Source organism: Elephas maximus, chromosome 26, assembly GCF_024166365.1.
Source record: "Elephas maximus indicus isolate mEleMax1 chromosome 26, mEleMax1 primary haplotype, whole genome shotgun sequence".
Classification (NCBI taxonomy): Eukaryota; Metazoa; Chordata; class Mammalia; order Proboscidea; family Elephantidae; genus Elephas; species Elephas maximus.
In genome coordinates, this window is record NC_064844.1 from 47,580,628 (window position 1) to 47,593,525 (window position 12,898).

The 12,898-nt window shown below is 34.7% G+C and overlaps 2 pseudogenes; both read right to left on the reverse strand.

Moving 5' to 3' along the window:
* Positions 1-4,177: 4,177 nt before the first annotated feature.
* On the reverse strand, positions 4,178-8,152 carry LOC126068049 (olfactory receptor 6C70-like; annotated as a pseudogene).
* A 3,445-nt stretch (positions 8,153-11,597) lies between these two features.
* LOC126068050 (olfactory receptor 6C3-like) lies at positions 11,598-12,553 on the reverse strand (annotated as a pseudogene).
* Between the last annotated feature and the right edge of the window lie 345 nt (positions 12,554-12,898).

Below are 12,898 nucleotides of genomic sequence, written 5' to 3' on the forward strand. Positions count from 1 at the left end.
TTTGATAACTAAGGTGCCTCTGACCAAACTCACGGTCTTTTCAGTTGCCACATATGCATGTGAGAGCCGGAAATCAAAAAGGAAGACCGAAGAAAAATTAATACATTCAAATTGTGGTATTTGCAAAGAATACTGAATATACCATGAACTGCCAAAAAAAAAAAACAAATGAGTTTTAGAAGAAATACAATTAGAATGTTCACTTCTAAGGAAGTGAGGATGGAGAGATATTGGCTTTTTTACTTTGGACATAATCAGGAAATACTAATCACTAGAAAAGGACATCATGGCTGGTAAAGTAGAGGGTCATTTAAAATGAGGGGAACCCTCAATTCAATGGATTGACACAATAGGTACAGCAACAGACTCAAACATGCCAACAATCACGAAGGTGGTATAGGATCAGGCAACATTTTTATGTTATGCATAAGGTCTTCATCAGTAGGAGCCCAGTCAACAGCAGCTAATAACAATATATTCCAGTATAATTCCATTTAAAAAATAATCAGACATGCAGATGCTACAGAACAGATAAAGAGAAATGCCAGGTGGTAAGTGTTGGCTGTTATTCTGATTAACACTATTGTTAGGCTCCGTTAAGTCAGTTCTGACTCATAGTGACCCTATATATAACAGAGCTAAATACTGCCCAGTCTGCGCCGTCCTCACAAGCATTATTATACTTGAACCCATTGTTGCGGTCACTGTGTCAATCCATCTCATTTAGGGTCTTCCTCTTTTTTGCTGACCCTCTACTCTGTCAAGCATGATGTCCTTCTCCAGGAACTGATCTCTCCTGATAACACGTCTAAAGTACGTCAGACACAGTCTCACTCACCATCCTTACTCCTAAGAACATTATGCCTTTGCCTATTCCAAGACAGATTTGCTTGTTCTTTTGGCAGTCCATGATATATTCAATACTCTTCACCGACACCATCAATCCTTTGATCTTCTTTATTTTGTCCAGCTTTCACATGCATATGAGACAACTGAAAACACCATGCACACCTTAGTCTTCAAGGTGACACCTTTGCTTTTCAACACTTTAAAGAGTTTTTTTGCAGCACATTTGCCCAATGCAATGAGACTTTTGATTTCCTGACTGCTGGTTCCATGGGGTTTGATTGTGGATCCAAGCAAAATGAAATTCTTGACAACTTCAATCTTTTTTGTGTTTATCATGGTGTTGCTTATTGATCCAGTTGTGAGGATTTTTGTTTTCTTTATGTTGACGTGTAATCCACACTGAAGGCTGTGGTCTTTGATCTCCATCAGTAAGTGCTTCAAGTCCTCTTCGCTTTCAGCAAGCAAGGTTATGTCATTTGCCATAATGCAGGTTTTAATGAGTCTTCCTCCAATCCTGATGCCCCGTTCTTCTTCATATAGTCCAGCTTCTCAGATTATTTGCTCAGCAAAGAGATTGAATAAGCATGGTGAAACAACTCTGACGCACTCCTTTCCTGACTTTAAACCACGCAGTATCCCCTTGTTCTGTTCGAAAGAGTGCCTCTTGATGTATGTACAGGTTCCTCATGAGCACAATGAGGTGTTCTGGAATTCCCATTCTTTGCAATGTTATCCATAATTTGTTATTATCCACACAGTCGCGTGCCTTTGCATAGTCAATGAAACACAGGTAAACATCTTTCTGGTATTCTCTGCTTTCAGTCAGCATCCACCTGACATCAGCAATGATATCCCTGGTTCCACGTCCTTTTCTGATCTGGCTTGAATTTCTGGCAGTTCCCTGTGGATACACTGCTGCAGCCACTTTTGAATGATCTTCAGCAAATTTTACTTCTGTGTGATATTAATGATATTGTGCAATAATTTTCATATTTGGTTGGATCATGTTCCTTGGGAATAGGCATAAATGTGGATCTCTTCCAGTTGGTTTGCCAGGTAGCTGTCTTCAAATTTCTTAGCATAGATGAGTGATTGCTTTCAGTGCTGCACCCTTTTTTTGAAACATCTCAATTGCTCTCTAGTAAATTCTTGGAGACTTGTTTTTTGCCAATGTCTTTGGTGTAGTTTAGACTTTTTCCTTCAGTACCATCGGTTCCTCATCATATTCTGGTAGTATGCTGATTAATAGGGCTGCATTAAAAGTTACCTCAATACTTTGTGGCTTAAATCAACCATTTACTGGGCTCAGAGATTCTGTTGTCAGGAATTTATTCAGAGTTCAGCAAGGCTTGCCTCTACTTAAGGATGTCTGGAGTGTCACATGAAGATTTAAACACTAGGGGATTGGGTTATCCGAAGATACTTTCACTCACACATCTGGTGGTTGATGTTGGTTGTAAGTTTGAGGGCTAGCTTTCTTCCTATATGGGACTCTCCGTGTGGTCTCTCCATAGGGCTATTTGGGCTTTTTCACAACATGGCGGCTGGCTTCCAAGTGTAAAAATCTCCAAATAGAGGGGTCTAGAAAGGAGTTATAGCCTTTTTTATGGCCTAGGCTTGAAGTCACGTGGCATGCCTTCTATGATACTGTACTGATTAGAGTTTTTACCAGTTTCTGCCCAAATTTAGGGAGAAGAAACTTAGACCCCAGCTCTCCTTCAGAGAACTGTCAAAGTCACTTTTAAGAGCATGTTAGACAGGAAGTAATGTGGTGCTATCATTTAGAAAAACAGCTCTGCCACAGAAGTGAAGGTGAAGGACAGAACATGCTGCTTTATTTCTTATTCAATGAGGCTGTATAGATAATGAAACAGCAAGGAGAGTTTCTCCAGCACATTACCCTACAAGTTTATCTCCTCAAGTTATTCTAGGCAAAATTTGCATCTATCTTTTTAACTTTGCGTGACCTTTCCTGAAAGCCTTCAACTTATAATTTATCCTGAAGACCAGAGAGTCCACCAATAGCCTAATAATAGATTTTCATTGATCTATTCATGTTTGAAACCCTGTAGGAGAGTGGTTAAGTGCTATGGCTAGTAACAAAAAGGTTGGTGGTTCAAATCCACCAGGCGCTCCTTGGAAACTCTGTGGGGCAGTTCTGCCCTGTCCTATAGGGTCGCTATGAGTTGAAATCAACTCGATGGCAACAGGTTTGGTTTGGTTTTTTATTCATGTTTACTTTTCCCATTGGCAATTAAGTTTAATAGGTAAATATTTTCAGGAACATTAACTCGAGAAATATATGGTAACTGTTGGCATAGCCAACTGATACAACTTGAGAAGAATCTTGTGCTACTGGCTTAATCAGTACCAAACTAAAAAAAAAAAAAAATTGTATACTGCACGTTCAATAAGATAATTATAAATTTATGGAATTTATGTTTTTTTTTTTTAAGAACTGACACTTTAGATTTAAAAAAACAGATAATTTCATACACATATTTTGGAAGAAATGAAACATAATTTTATCTTTAAACAAGTCATTAAAAGCTTAAGACTTTGGTATTCTTGTACAAAATTAAAAACCTATCATTATAGTATAAGTCATAAAACTCATCATATATTCTTATTTATTTGATATATTCATTAGCATGTTCAAAGAGATTAAACTTGCTTCATGTGTTCTTGAAAATATTGTGTGTTGAATAAGTTACTTGTATTTTAAATCATATTTTATTTTTTCTGCAACTTTGAAAATATGCCCGCTCTAAATACTAAATATCACACAAAGGAAATTTATGGTTCATTTCAAAGAAGTTATGCTTTCTTGTTGACAGTTGACATTTCTTAAAAAAAAAAAAACAAGATAACTCTCTACATTATTCTTTTGAAGATTATGCTCTCTTGCTACGTTTTAAACACAGTTTATGATAAAAAAAATTAAATTTATTAACAGTTTCCAAGAACATGGTTTCTAAATAAAACAGACTCATTCTTTATTAAACAGGTTCATACTCTCCAAGGATTTATATTCCATAATAAATCAAACCTCTCATTCATTTGATATTAAAATAGTTCAATTTTATATTTCCTATAAAGGCAAGATTTCGTAATGAAAAAGAGAAAGTTAAAGTTGTGACACATAGAATGGAAAAAAGTTTATACGATTAGTAGTAGTGGTGCTAATAGTTATACGATTAAAAAAGTACGATTAGGTAAGCTTAAATAATCCAAAGCCTTAAATAATAAATATCTCATAAACTAGAAGTATCAATTTTTTTTCAATGTTTCATTAATGTTGTCATGTTAATTTTTTCAGTAGATAGCCTTATTTGTCTGAAGCAGAAAATATCTTTTTGAATACGGCCCTGAAAGCTGGTTTTAAATGACTGGGTTCAACAATGGGGCAAGTGAAGTATTGAGCACAGCTACTCCTTTGCTTAAATTAACTCTTTCATTGGCTGATGGCTTTATGTACATGAATATACAACTGCCATAAGTGATGGAGACAACAATCATGTGAGAAGAGCAGGTAGAAAAGCCTTTTTTCTTTTGTTGAGTTGAAGGGAATTTTAGAATTGTCTTGATGATATAGGAGTAAGAAATGATTACTAATAACAATGTGACAATGATTGTCATCAGAGCTATTAAAAAAGCAATCAATTCTAGTAAATGTGTGTCTGAGCAAGAAAGTTGCAAGACAGGAAAAATGTCACAAATGAAATGGTCAATGATATTGGAAGCACAAAAATCCAAGTTAAGACAGAAAATCAGTGGAGGGAAAATGATCAAGAATGAGGTTACCCAAGAGTTGAAGCTGGTGACAATATCTGCTGCTCATGATGGATGTATAATGCAAGAGTTTGCAGATGGCAACGTGGCAGTCATAGGACATAGCAGCCATAAGGAAAAACTCTGTAACCCCCAAAAAGATATTAAAAAAACAACTGAGACATACAACCATTATAGGAAATGGTCTTTTCCCTGGCTACAGTTGTGCTTAGGAATCTGGGGATGCAAGCAGTTGTGAATGAGATTTCCAGGAAAGAGAAATGACAAAGGAAGAAATACATTGGGGTCTTGAGATGGGAATCCAGCAGAGTGAGGGCAACGATGGTTACGTTTCCTATCATGCTCAACACGTAACTGAGAAGCAGAAACAAGAAAATAACAATCTGTAACTGGGAATTATCTGTCAGTCCCAGTAGAATAAACTCTATGTTCTTTGTATGATTCTTCAATTCTCTTTTATGAGTTCAATCAAATTCTAGAAATAAAAAGGTACAAAAATCAGAAATTATATGAGTAGGTATATCTCCAGAAAAAAGATATATAAAAAGGCACATATTCATAAACATGGCCGTTTATGATGTAATATTCCATGGAAGTTGAATATATGATCCAAACCTGTGGAACAGAAACTAAGAGTTTAAATGACCTACAGAAGTGAAGTCAGTTTTGGACATTGACCTACAAAACCAGTGAGAGATGATTTTTTTCTCTCTTACAAACTTCCAGTCAATTGTATATAATTCCAAATTTAGCTAGAGCATAAATAAAATGCTGGGTTCAGGATTCAAAGGTAATTCATTCATTTTTAAGCTATTAAGCTTATCAAAATAAAACTTTGATAAATTAAGACCTACAATTAATTCTGAAGCTAAGATTTTGCATTAAAGTGATTTTTTAAGACTTCATCTGTAGCCTCCTACAACTGTACAATGTAGTACTTTATGAAGGCAGAAATGGCACAAAGGCAGTGTAATACCACAAGAAAATAAGCACTGGCTGATTCCAGGGGAAAAAATAAACTGATTATTAATCAGATACAGTTACATTGGGGCCCTGGTTGCACAGTGGTTAAAAGCTCAGATGCTAACAAAAAGGTCAGCAGTTCAAATCTAGTAGCTGCTCACTGGAAAACCTATAAGGCAGCTCTACTCTTTGCTGTAGGGCCACTATGAGTCCGAATCAACTCGAAGGCAATAGCTTTGTTTTTGGTTTTTATGCTACATCTAAAAAAAAGAAAAAACCTGTTCATGACTTAGATGCTCTGCCAAGACCACAAGAATAAAAGAAGAATATAGAAAAAACATTGCATCTCTTCACATTCCCTGCCCAGTTATGGGTACCTAGAATCTGTACTTAATACTCACATGCAGCTCCACAGGGGTGAAAAATCCTTGTTTTCTTATCACATTTTCCACACCTTCATGTCTCCAGGAATCACTCGTACACCTACCCGGTAACTGTTATTCCTGGGAAGTATTAGTGTAGGAAGGCTGTGACAATCTTGATGGGAAAAGTGTATTCTAATTGTGTTTTATGCTTGTAATAGTAGGTTTTCATGCACTATAGTCTGCAATTTCCAGTAATAAAAACAGAGCGAATAAAATAAAAATGTTATCTCAATAGAACAGAAGCATAGCCAAAGTTGGAATCTATTAGGAATTAGATATTGGGCTTAAAGCTGCTCATTCACTAAAATCTACTTATGGATCTGCACCGTGCTGAAATCTGTGAATTTCCCCACTACTATGTGCATTCTTGAGAGTTAGGACAGTGTCTAATCATCAAAATAATCGCAACCATCTGGTTTCCAAGGAGTGCCTGGTGGATTCGAACTACTGACCTTTTGGTTAGCAGCTACACCTCTTAAGCACTATGCCACCAGGGTTTTCTGCTTAGTATATAGTAGGTTTAAAATAAACACTTGTCGAATAAACAAACAAACAAACAGAAGCTAAGTTTGTTGTTGAACCAGACATTGCCATCATGTGCAGTTCTCTATTTTATGCTATATTATAGCTTGGACTTTTCTTAAATTCGTGTCTATGTTTTGCAAGATAAATTATTTTCCCCTTTACCAATAATGTTTTGCCCAAACTCTCTCTATTGAATAAATTGCAAACAAACGATATGTAAAGGAAAGAAAATACTGATATAAAAAATTTATAAACAAACTTCATAAAACATTTTTTTAATTACTTCCCTTTAAATTATAATCCATCCTCTCAATTCACTCTGTTAGTTCAGTGACATTATTCTTCCTTTTCAGAGGTCACTGTTCATTAAATCACTAGTTTTTCATAACGACTTAAAGTCTCAAAGGGCATCCTCATCAAATAGAAAAGATTTTATTTCCATCTCAAGATTGAATTTCCTCCAAAAGCTTACTGGTTTTGGGGACCAAGGGTTATTATTACTACTGTTTTATAATTAGTATTATTATACAGTGAGTAACACATCATTGCACAGTGTTTTTAAATGTACACAACTTTAAAAAAAAAGTATCTGTTTTTCCTCTTAATTTTAGCATTTTTCTGAATAATGGTACCATGAGTTACTCATTCTGGAGATTGATTAAAGCTCTGAAGAAGTGTACAAAGAGCTGTGAAGAAATGTATGAAGAGATAGTTTACTTGAGCATCACAAAGAATTAACACTTGTATACCCAGTCTGCAAGGACTACAAGAAAAAAAAAAAAAAAACCTAGCAAAAAGAAACTCTAGGAGGACATAATCCAATACCATAAGATTAGTGGCAGTACCTCAAACTTTTATGCAAAAATGTTTATGGAAATCCAATGAATTATATTTATTTACCAACATCAAATAAGCTGATAAAAATCTTCACCATTCATAATCCTTAGAGAGAAATAAACTTCAATATCCCACAAGGTCATATGATTTGTAGAGTCTTAAGTCATCCCAAGGATGTACTCAGGGTAGTGAAGGACATCTTCAAAATTTAACTCGACATTTCAGCTTTGTATTGCTGAGTGCAGATCCCTATTTTTCCCTGGCTGAACATGGGTCATGTTACCAAGCTTTACATTTCTTTCCACCCATGTCTTCAAAATGGACTCTTAATTACCTTCAAAGGACCCCTGAGACAGACTCTGTGAATCATTCAAAATGCAAATTAACAGTAATCTCTAACACTGGTTAAGTAAAATGACTGGAAAGGATTTTCAGGGCCTTCGTTCTCAAAGCACTCCTAGATTCTGCTCTTCCAAAATCCCTACCATCAAGTAGGTACTAACAATCTCCCTTTGAATACTGAAGACAATTTCTTTAATGCACAAAATAAGAAAGGAACTTTATTTTAAAGGTCAAGTTAGATTTGAAGATCGAAGAATATACCTGTGACAAACTAAGATGAACTTTTGACTGGTTCCACTTCTTTTCTGGTGTTTCTTTTTTTTTTTTTTTTCTTTTTAGTGCTTTATGTTACACTGGGAGGGAATGCCAGTTGGTGACTTAATGACTTTGAAAGCCTACTTTTTTTCATCTTCCTCCATGTTCACTCAGTTCTCTCTTCTTTAGTTAAGTCTCATTAAAGGCCATTAGAAAAACAAGGACAGAGCGAATCTCCAAAGCAATTTGCTTTACTGACCATGTCACCCTGTTTCTTTTTACGTTACTGAATTTAAAGATTTGTTTAGTGTTTAAGCTAATACATTAGAAAAAGGAAAAGAGTCTAATATAGTGTTGTGAGCAACATTCAACGTAGCTTCATAATTACACTAAAATATACATTTGGCACTGCTCAATCGTTATTGGCTTTGAATCACACGGGGCTCATCTGAGACCTTTCCTCTTCCCGAATGAAACAAAGTCTCCACAGAGGATGGAGTTGGCTTGCTGGCAGAATTGTTTTATTAGAAAAAAATTTTTTTTTACCATTTTTCATAGAAATTTTATTGTTTCCCTGGAAAAAGTTGAATAATTTATATTTCTTCATTTCAATAAAGATGAGCAGGTTCATGTCTCAGATTTTATACCAGTGTGTATAGAAACAAATTAAAGGTAAATAGACATTCCAAAGTCACGTTTAATAATAACTTCAGAAACAATAACATTCATACATATGAGAGTTTATGGAGGATATCAACTTGTAACCTCACGCTTTCAGTTCATTAATTTGCCACCTATAATATAACAGACCATTTAACACAGAAACAAGATACCCATTGCCATCAAGTCAATTCCGACTCATAGCGACCTTTCAGGACAGAGTAGAACTGCCCCATAGGGCTTCCAAGGAGTGGCTGTGGATTCAAACTGCCAACCTTTTGGTTAGCAGCCATAGCTCTTAACCACTTCCCTCCCAGGGAAACAAGAAAAGGAAATAATTATTCATAAATTTATAGTATCAAAACAGTATTAATTTTCAATTTTTGGTATTATAAGGTCAATTTATTATTCTAAAAAATATATGGGCTTTGCAGATAGACGTGCATTAAAAATTCAAAGAGGCCACGTCATGGATTTGTGACTTTTAGTGAGTTACTGAATTTCTTTTAAAAATGAAGTGGAAATGTCAAGGGCGTTTTTGAGAATTAATTGAAATAACATAACTGAAAGTGCTTCATAAATTATATCATACAAAATAGGTGTTTAAAAGTAATGGTTTAATTAAATTTGTTTTTAATTGGAATAAATGCTCAACTTTGGAAAAGATATTCATGTTTGTGAATTTTCAAAGGCATTATTTCAGTGAAAGACTAAAGATTTTATAATTTATCTCATTTATTCTTTGTAACAATTGCTGTGAAATTTTTATCTTTATTCTTAAATGAAAAAACTAAGGCTGGGAGAAATTATGAGACTTAATAAATTCATATAGCTAGCAAGTGTTAAATGTAATGTCAGACTGCCTGAAATGCAATTCTGTTCCCTTAAACTGCATAGCCTATGTACAATTAGAAACACAGACATAGAGACAGCAGTTGTCTGCTTTTAATTAATGGGTAATAAATAAGTTGATACAATAAAATAATACTCAACTTTCTAAAAATTCTTTTTAATATATTTGGTTTTAAATTATAACCCCTAAGTTTTTTTTATATATCCTATTTCATTTCATTAAAAGTTGATACAAAATGAATCAATGCTAAGAATAGGGAATTTTCATTTTTTTTTTATATGCCCCACTTACCTCTGCTATTCATATAGTTTCACACACACTCAGAATGCCTAGGATAGTAAAAATGCCATCGTTGTAATCCAGGGAAGCCAGCATTCCTGAAACCATCCCCTCCCCTTCCCACTTAACATAGGATCTCATAATGCCCTATTACAGATAAGTCTCATTTTACCCTTGAGGAATATATAATTGCAGAGATTGAGAAAGGAGCAAAAATATAAAATAGGCAAAATGTCAGAAGGTGTTTTGAAACTCTATGACATGGTCTCTACATAGGTTTTACTTGCACACATACTTAACGTTTTATCTATTTGAATTGCCACTGGCTCAAGGGGATTAATTTAGGGAATCAAAATTATCAGAAGAGGAATGTATACAAAACACTAAGGAATATAAAACATAACACACATTAGTATTGAAATTGGAAAAGAGAACCTGCGAGACAGGGAATAAAATCTAACAACAACAGTTAAGTCTGAAGTTTTTCCCCTTGATTCCCCTGCCCCCCCGACGAAGACCAGAAACCAAATATCTTATCTCCAAATTCAGATTTCTTCTCAATAATCTATGCCATTTTTTAAAGCTAAGAATCTACCACGTTATAATAAATACATATATGAATCTTATTATTTTTAATCTGCCTTCTAATACAAATTCTTGCTGCCATATGCTGCTAATACTTTATGCTTTTTTTGTGATCACTCCACTACTGCTCACCAGCAATAGCAAAATGAAGAGTGTACTTTATTTTGATTGAATAATGTTATACCTTATATTCCAAAATAATAATTGGAGTTAGTATCTTCCCTGCCTACCTTCAATAATATACTTACACTCAAATTAGATAATTTGAATAATAAAAAAAAATTGTTCAGATTCTTCGGAATCTATACAAAGTCTATGGGTAGTTTCAGAGTTCCAACTATGTATAAAACTAGAACAAACTCAAGCTTTTGTTTCTTCTGTTGTTTCTTTTGTTTTTTACTTCAGGCTATCACACTAGATACTATAGCTCAGTCGCCTCAAGCAAGTTACTCAAATTGAGAATGAATTTACACATTTTTAAAAGGAAGATAATCATGTTTAATATGCCATATACCTAGTAAATAAAATATAGTATAGAACTTACCTAGTTGAGTAAATGCACAGAGTAAGTATTCTCTACAGAACAGCTATTATTTATTACACATCAATCAGACTTCCAGGTTATATAATAGTAATAGTGGCTCCCTAAATATTCATCTTTGTTACACATTTTCAAAAACAAATACAGATAACGAGGAGATTATAAAAAGCCAGAGATAACACGTCTTCAACATAACTAGGAAACAGAGTATTTATGAATTTTAAATTACTCCTAAGTAGGAAAATAATACCCAAGTCCATCCGATAAGTGGAAATAATTGTACAGACACTGCAGATAGTGTCAAAAATATGGTGTCAAATTTCATATTTCATATAATTTCTAAGAAGAAACTACTTTATTGTGCTAGTAACAGAGAAAATTTAAGAGTTAATTAAAACTGCTCTTTTAAGCGATTACAATGTAAAACATTTTTAAAGTTCAGGATAATTAGCCAAATGGATTACATATTTTAGTCACTGGTTTTCTGTTCAGAGTGATAAATCAATGATTACATGGAATTTACTGAAAGTTTTAAAGGAAGGCACAACATGGACACTTCGGCGTTAAAAAAAAAGTTTAAGCATTTGAGTTTGCAATTAGGGGTAAAGGAGAGATGGATTTAGGATAGTGAAGATTAGAAGAAGACTAGAATTTCATTTATTCTTTATTGAACCTTCATAATAACATTCATTCATGCCAATAAATACTTCCATTTATTTTCTGGAAATCCTATTTTATGGATCAAGTCTTTGAAGGCGAGTTTTACTTGCTGGTTCCTCAGGGTGTAAATGAAGGGGTTGAGCATGGGGGCAATGGAAGTGTTGAGAATTGCTACTCCTTTGGTCAGTGATGCTCTTCTTTTGCTGAAGGCTTGACATTCATGAATATGCAGCTGCCATAAGAGATGGAAATGACAATCATATGAGAAGAACAAGTGGAGAAAGCCTTCTTCCTGTGACTGGCAGAAGGGATTCTCAGAGTGGTGATAACGATGCGCGAGTAGGATAGAATCACTAATGCCAATGTGAATAGCAAAGTAACAAAAGCAAGGTAAAAGCCAATCATCTCTAAAGGCCAGGTATCTGTGCGTGAGAGTTGTAAGACCGAGAAGTGGTCACAAGGGAAGTGGTCAATGACATTGGAAGAACAGAAATCTAACCGGAGCATAAGCATGAGTGATGGGAAAATGGTCAGGAATCCTCCCAGCCATGCGCAAAGAACAAGCAGGGTGCATATTTTCTTCTTCATGATGGTGGTGTAATGAAGGGGCTTGCAGGTGGCAACATGACGATCATAAGACATGGCAGATAGAAGAAAAAATTCAGACACGCTCATAAAGGTAAAGAAAAATAATTGAGCTAAACAATTGTTGTAAGAAATGGTCTTGACTTTAGTAATGACTGCCCCCAGAAACCTGGGGATAGACACAGTAGTGAACGTAATTTCTAAGAAGGAGAAGTTCCAGAGGAAGTAGTACATAGGCGTCTTTAGATGAGAGTCTATCAAGGTGAGGAGGATGATGGTCAGGTTGCCTGTGACACTTAATACATAAGCTATAAATAAAAAGATAAAGACCACAGCCTGAAGTTTTGGGTCGTCTGATATGCCCAAGAGTACAAACTCTGTAATCATTGTGTGATTTCTCATACCGATGTATTTTCCTCTTTAAGCAAAATCTATTGCTGAAAAAAAAACATAATGAGCAAACATTAAAGATTTAAATATCAGTATTAATAACCCCAATGACACTAAACAATGGACCCTTTTTTCTCTTTCAGCTCTTTTCCAATATCTTGTCACCCTTATTAAAATGGAAAATTTTCTTAGAGCCTCTTTGAAAAGACAATGTATTCACAGACCTATGTTAAAACCCAAATCAATGTCAGTGTGTATAACCTCTACATAGAGTCAAATTTTCTATATTTTCAGTATATCTTTGAATCATAAACTTCCACACCAATATTAATGAATTATGTCTATAGTTTATATACT